The sequence below is a fragment of the Otolemur garnettii genome, unplaced genomic scaffold, assembly GCF_000181295.1.
Source record: "Otolemur garnettii isolate 467f Iridium unplaced genomic scaffold, OtoGar3 scaffold00025, whole genome shotgun sequence".
NCBI classification, from domain to species: domain Eukaryota; kingdom Metazoa; phylum Chordata; class Mammalia; order Primates; family Galagidae; genus Otolemur; species Otolemur garnettii.
Genome location: NW_003852420.1, coordinates 4,024,598 through 4,031,666, shown reverse-complemented (window position 1 = coordinate 4,031,666; position 7,069 = coordinate 4,024,598).

Here is a 7,069-nt window from a genome sequence, read left to right as displayed (position 1 = left end):
ATTTTTCAATAACACCTCAAATCTCTCTCACTCCTTTTTTCCTCCACCATCTTCCCTCCTCTCACCTACTGCTCTCTGCTCTCTTCTGTCTTTTGCATCTTCCCCCCACCACTCTCTTCCTTTCAATAATAGGAAATTATGTTTTATATTCTAATCTTGGCCAAGAGCAATTCCTATCGAGCAACTGAGCATTTTCCAAATCTATCCACCCCCACCCTTGCCTCTCCTTTCTTACCTCTGTAACTTTACCTGATCGAAATTTCTCAATGCTCTGCTCCGCCTTTTCCTCCTGTCTATCCAAATTCTCTAATTTTCAAGGACCAGATTCCAACCCAGAATTTTTGTGAAATCTCATTGCTCTCATCCACACAGTCATCTCCTTTCTCTTTCTTCTTATTTATCTTTGTTGTGCTTCATTTCATGTTCCATTTTTCTCTAACCACTATGAGTTAGTCTTGTTTTTCTAACTAGATTCTAACATTATGATCGCAAATATTTTATGGAGAAAAAGGGAAAAGAAGAGAGGAGGAAAAGCAGAGAGGGAGAAATGGAGGAGGCACTGAGATGGGAGCAAATGTGATGGCAAAAAGGATTTTAGAGCCCACAAATGCACAAAGCTACTGTTGGGTGTATAATGGTTCTTAGTAATTGCTAGTGGCTGATACTTTTGCTTCTGGATCCTCCTTTAAATAACATTCTCTCTTCAATTACCCCAACCCCTACCTAGCACCTTCTAGCATTTCTACATTGGGAAAGTTATTTTGATGTGCTTGGGGGAATTGAGAACAAATTTATGTTCTGCATAAATTTGACATGTAATTAACTCAATGAAAGAAAAGCCAGAAGAGAAGTGATTATGACCAAACAAGGCTGCATCCAGACATAGTAATTTAGCTTTTATTAAAAAATATAGAGTATCAAAACACAAAGTCATGCAGATTTCGAAGAAGCACTACATATAATTTTAAAAGTGTATGTGAGGAAAACTAAGTATTATTTTTGTTTGCTTATTAGCTACAAGGTGAATTTCAGATAATAGAGTGTCGTTTTTCTTGATTTTTATCTTGCTGATGTTACAGCGTTCATCTCAGGATCTCAGGCCTTTTTGTTTTGTTTTGTTTTAAATTTCAGCAGAGGAATGGATGTTACTTATTTTCTGTTTGCAGAGAAAACCTATATAAATGCAGATGTGCCAGCCCTGATCTGGGTTGCCCTCCATTCCCTCCCTCAGTCTTACCCTGGCTCAGCTGCTGGGATAGGAGCTGTCCTCACCTACCCACTCTGCCTTGCCCAGGGTCCTGGGGCAGCTTCTCTTCTGGTTGAGTCAGTGGATAGACTAGAGGGTGTGGGAGGGAAAAGAGGATTCACTCATTATCTGCGGCTTCTGCCGTCAGTGGCCTTATGACACTGCAGCCTCCCTCCCCACCCCCCGTCCCTTTGTTTCTCCAGCACCTGCACAACCAGTTCCCTGAGTCTGAATAAAATATCTCTCGATTTTATTTCCCTGGTTAAGTTTTGCCTTATCAAGACTTCCTAAAGTTAGATCCAATAAGACATGCGATGTCTTAAGAAAGGAGTCTCTTAGTGATAAAAAGAAGAAGTATTAAACTGTACGTTTGTTTATTTTTTAAAACTGTATTTTCATCAGTGTTTTTTTCTCTCCTTTAAAAAATCCATTTCAACTTATCCTTTATTACTTATCTGAGAGTAACTTTTTCGAACTCCCATTTTTGGGTGGAGTGAGGCACATAGAGAGAGCAGGTTGCTTTTTCATTAAATTTGGTGTTTGCCATAGTTTATAGGACAGGTTTTTTCCCATTATTTCTAACATGCCCAACTCTTAACTGGATTATAAATGCATAAAGGGTGGGAACCAGACCTAAATCTAATGTTCAATTTCAAAAAAAGTAGAATGGGTTCTTTCTGATAACACATTTTCACTGAATGTTTGTGGAATTAATAATTAGGAAGAAAATTGTCAGATTCTAGATGCACAGTTCCAATCTCATCAGTTCCTTATGAATAATGAACTGTTTACATAAGAATTTGTTCCCAGTCCCTACAGCTGGCTGTGTGTAAGCTTCCTTGGCTAATGCAAATTTAACTTGAAGTGCATTGCTTGCTGAAACATAGGATGTGTTCTGTAGAGATGGAAACCTCTGCTTTTCATGTAGAACCTAAGCACAGCTGAAAAGCACCAAGCCCTACTGGAAGTTAAATGCCTCAGGTTCTTTGATTTTTGGCCTGCTGTCTCCACCTTTAGTAACTCCTAACCCATTGATTTAAGTCATTTCAGTTAATGATCTTAATTTGGGTTACCCAGAAGCAGACCCTGAGACAAGGATCCTAGTGCAATTGACTATTAGTATAAGTAAGATATGACCCCACTAAACACACTGGTAGGGGACAAGGAAATGAGAGAAGAGGATAGCCAGTGGAATGTGTGCTGAAGAACCCAGTACCACTGTGGGTGACCAGGGCTGTGTCCTGGTGAGGAACTCTGAATAAACCAAGGGGCAAGGAGTTGAAGTATTTATCCACCAGCTCTGGTTAGTAATTGCTTGAGGGCAGCTCCCAGGGCTTCTACTCCTTGGCTCTTTTTAGCCAGCCCCATGCACAAGCCAAGAATGTACCTTGTCCTTCAGACAGAGTACTGCAAGTTTTTATAATGAATAGCCATTGGTAATAACAGGAAAGTTAAGTGCCAAGGAGATACACATGGTGCACTGATAGCATCTTCTATGAACATAGATTATCATGCAGTAGAACCTCTGTAAGTTGACCAGTCAAGGGACTGTAACAAACTGGTCAACATATGGAGGTGGTCCATGCAAGGAACTGGGCCTACTGTACTGATATGTACATGTGGTGAATATCCAGTCTACGAAAATTAGGTCAACTTAAGGAGGTGGTCAGTATAAGGAGGTGGTCAACTATGGAGTTTCTACTGTACATGCTCAACTCAACATTCAATAGAATATATCATACATACATGAGTTTTTATGGGCGGGGTGTTTATTTGTACACATGAGTAGTGAGTACACATATTTTTTCAAGATTTGTATTAGAAGGGCAATATAAGATGAGAAGCATCTACAATTTCTTCCTTCCTTCAATGTCTGAAACCTTTTACCTACTTCTTTGAAAATGCACATCTCATTCACTTACTTGTGTTATTGACTCCAGTGAACATAACTAAATGAGTTTCTCTGCACAAAATATGCTTCTGTTTTATTATTTTTTACAACCCACAATACATAACATAATGTCTTAAATATACTAGATGCTCAATATTTAGGAGGTGAATGAAGAGGTTAGCAGATTATTGTTTGACAGATATTTACTTCCTTCCTTTATCTACATGGGAGGAGTAACTTCTTTTGGGCTTGGCTCTGAGACTTCCTCAGGCTCCACCATGGGACTTACAGCTTAAGTCACTTATTTTACCCAGTGAGGTGTTAGTACATGGAGTGAAAGCAAAGGCTGAAATTGCCTGATGATTTAGGTTGGATTCCTTTGGTTCTACTGCTCCACATAGAAAAATAAAAATAAAGAACTTTCCACAGGTAGGCACTGGTTAGGAGAAACACATGGAGTAGACCTGTGCTCACAATGTGACTTTGAGCTAAGCCTGTTTGAATGAATCTTTGATCTGCTTACCCACACCCACAACCTAGAATACATAATGGCTTTAAGCACTGAGTATGGGGGTGCTTTATCATGCAGTATTATTGTGGCATTAGCTGACCAACACAGAAAATAAGCAAACAAGTTTTTAAGCTTCAGAACAGGATAACATTCATTATAATACAGTCAGTTTTTCCAAAATATTAGACATAATCAATTGTAGAAATTGTTTTAATATACTAACATTCTCCAATAATAGTAATTGATTGAAATACTTTTTTGATATTCATAGTACTAAGGACAGGAATGGAAAAGTAGTGAGAAGCAACAATAGCTGGATTCTATTCTATTCTATATATTATGACAAAAAGGTTAAATAATAAAAAACTATGATATATGAAAATATAGCATGAAATATTTTCTTCAACCCTAGTCTTTTAAGTCTTACATCAGATTTCTATAATCTCACAAGAGATCTTTTCTAATAACCCTAGTATGTGTATTGTCCCCACTCAACCTTTCCTGTCATTATGCATAACCTTGCTTTTTTAAATTTGTGTCATTAATCACATTCCACAGTTCTCTTTTTTATTGATATTTATTATTTGACTCCCCCTCTAGAAGGTGTTTCATTATGAGCAAGATGCTACCTCTTCTTACCTTTTCCTCTTTGTGCCCTCATATCTAAAACTGGTACCTGTCTGTTATCTAATAAATAGTAGTTTAAAATTTCAGTATCTAATAACTACTAATAATAGATGGCTCCTTTCACATTTTAGTTATTCTTAAAGCATTTTTGTGAAATTCTAGTTTTAATTTCTTCTTTTAATCAGTTTAGTAGAAGTACCAACCTTTATAATAAGGTGCTACAAAAATTCGGTTAAATAGTTCACATGGCATTAGATTGAATTTCTGAATAGAGGTCATTTTTTTGGCTTAGAGTCTAGTGAAATGTATACAGTGGTTTCAGGTATGTGTTCTTTATCTGAGCAGAAGTGCACCCAAATGAAGGGAAAATTACCCACAAGCACACTTAGCCTTTATTGGATTTTTTCTGATCTTGTTTTTCATATCCTCTGGCAGTAGGCTTCAAATCAAGTAAGGGACCACTACTTTCCAAATTGCATTTTTAAAATGTGAATATTGTGCCTATTAATTTATGTTTTATGTATTGTTTGCAAATAGGAAACATGATCACCTCATATTTTATGGATTTGCTTTGGAAAATGATTTCAAAGACAGTCCAATATTAGAAGCATTAAACTTAGCCCTAACATTTTTGAATGCCTGATATTTTTCCTTGCTATCTGTTTTCCTCATAAAGAGGATAATTTAAAGTTACACCTTGCCCTTTTGCCTCATTACTATAAACCGAAGAAGGCAAGCCTTGAATTGTATGTACTTAATAAATATGTATTCGCTCAATAAACTAAAAAAGAAAAACACTGTGTTAAACTTGAATTCAAGAATTCCAAAAGTGTTTTTCAAGATACATCAAAGCAAAAATTTGTCTACCTGAATAACACATAAAAGAAATTTTGGCAGCAGGTTGTGTACCTTCATGTGATTACAGATTTCAGCAAAGTTGATGAAAAATTTTATCAGCAATAATCACTAAACTAAAATGAGTTCTTTTGGCTATAGTTGCACTTTATTTTAAAATGCGGTTTCCTTTTTTTCCTGTGTAACTGAAATCTAAGTTTATCTTTTCAATAGAAGACTTATCTTTCTAGGCTATTTCTATCATTGCTATAGGTCTGAACTCACAATATATTCTTTCCTGACTATCATCATAGTTTATGTTATTCCCACTGCACCTTTTCCTTTCTTTGTTACATTTATTGCTCTCGGACATTTTTCTTGTTTATTTACTTGTTTACTTTTCTCACTATTTGTGCCTTCACTAGTATGTAAGTTCATGAAAGCATGGATTTGTCTATTTTTTCTATTTGTGTCTCCAGCTTCTGAAGTGACAGTTGGCCCATCAAAAGCACCCAATAAAAATGCATGCAGTACTTATAACTCCAGAATAAAAAGATAAGTAAGTTCAATTAAACAGAGGTTTTAAATTAAAACAAAGGTTTTAAATGCACATTTCTCCAAAGAAGGTATACAGATGACCAGTAAGGATATGAAGAGATGCCCAACACAGCTAATCATTAGGGAAATGCAGATAAAAATCATAATGTGATAACACTCTGTGCCCACTAGAATGGTCACAATTAAAAGAACAAGTGATAACAACTGTTAAGGAGAATGTGGAGAAATTGAAACCTTTGTAAATTACTGGTAAACATGTAAAATGGCACTGACACTTTGGAAAACAGTCTGGTACTGTTTCAAAACGTCAAAAATTGAATTACTACATGATCCAGCATTTCCACTTCTAGGCTTCTACTCAAGAAAATTGAAAATATAGGGTTTTCTTGTAACCGCCCAAAGACTTGCACATGAGGGTTAATTACAGCATTATTCCTCATAGCCAAAAAGTATTATATGAATGACCTAAATGACCATCAATGCATGAATTAACAAACAAAATCTGATATATTCATACAATGGGATAATCTCTGGCTGTAAAAAAGAATAAAGTGCTTATTCATGTGTGCTACTATACCATGCCACTCGAGAAAACAATGCAAGAGAAAGAAGCTGGGCACAAACAGCCACACATTGCATCACTCCAGTTACATAAAATGTCTGGAATAAGCACGTCCATGGATACTGAAAGTAAAAGGTTGCTAGAATCTGAGAAAGGGTGACCCTGGAGAGTGACTGCTAAAGAGTATGGGGCTCTTTCTCTGGGTGGTTTAAATGTCCTGGAATTGTAGTGGCAACAATTGCACAACTTTGTGAAAATACTAAAAACCATTACATTATACATTTTTACATGATTAATTTTATGGCATATGAATTTTTCAATAATAAAAATGTGTGGAAAAATTCACTGATGGGGCTTCCATTAGTAGAATACTTATTTCCAGGTATTATGCTAGGGACTTTCCATGCATTGAAAGTGTTTACCCCTAATGATTAAGGATGGTGAGCATTTTTTCATATATCTACAGGCAATACGCCTATCTTCTTTAGTGAAATTCCGTTTCAAGCCCTTTGCCCACTCTGAGATGGGATTACTTGTTTTTTTCTTCTAATACGTTTGAGTTCTCTATAGATTCTGATTATTAAACCTTTGTCGGAGACATAACCTGCAAATATCTTCTCCCATTCTGAGGGCTGTCTGCTTGCTTTATTTATTGTGCTCTTGGCTGTGCAGAAGCTCTTTAGTTTGATCAGGTCCCAATAGTGTATTTTTGATGTTGCTTCAATTGCCCAGGGAGTCCTCCTCATAAATTTTCACCCAGGCCGATTTCTTCAAGTGTTTTCCCTACACTTTCTTCTAGTATTTTTATGGTTTCATGTCTTAAGTTTAAATCTTTAATAC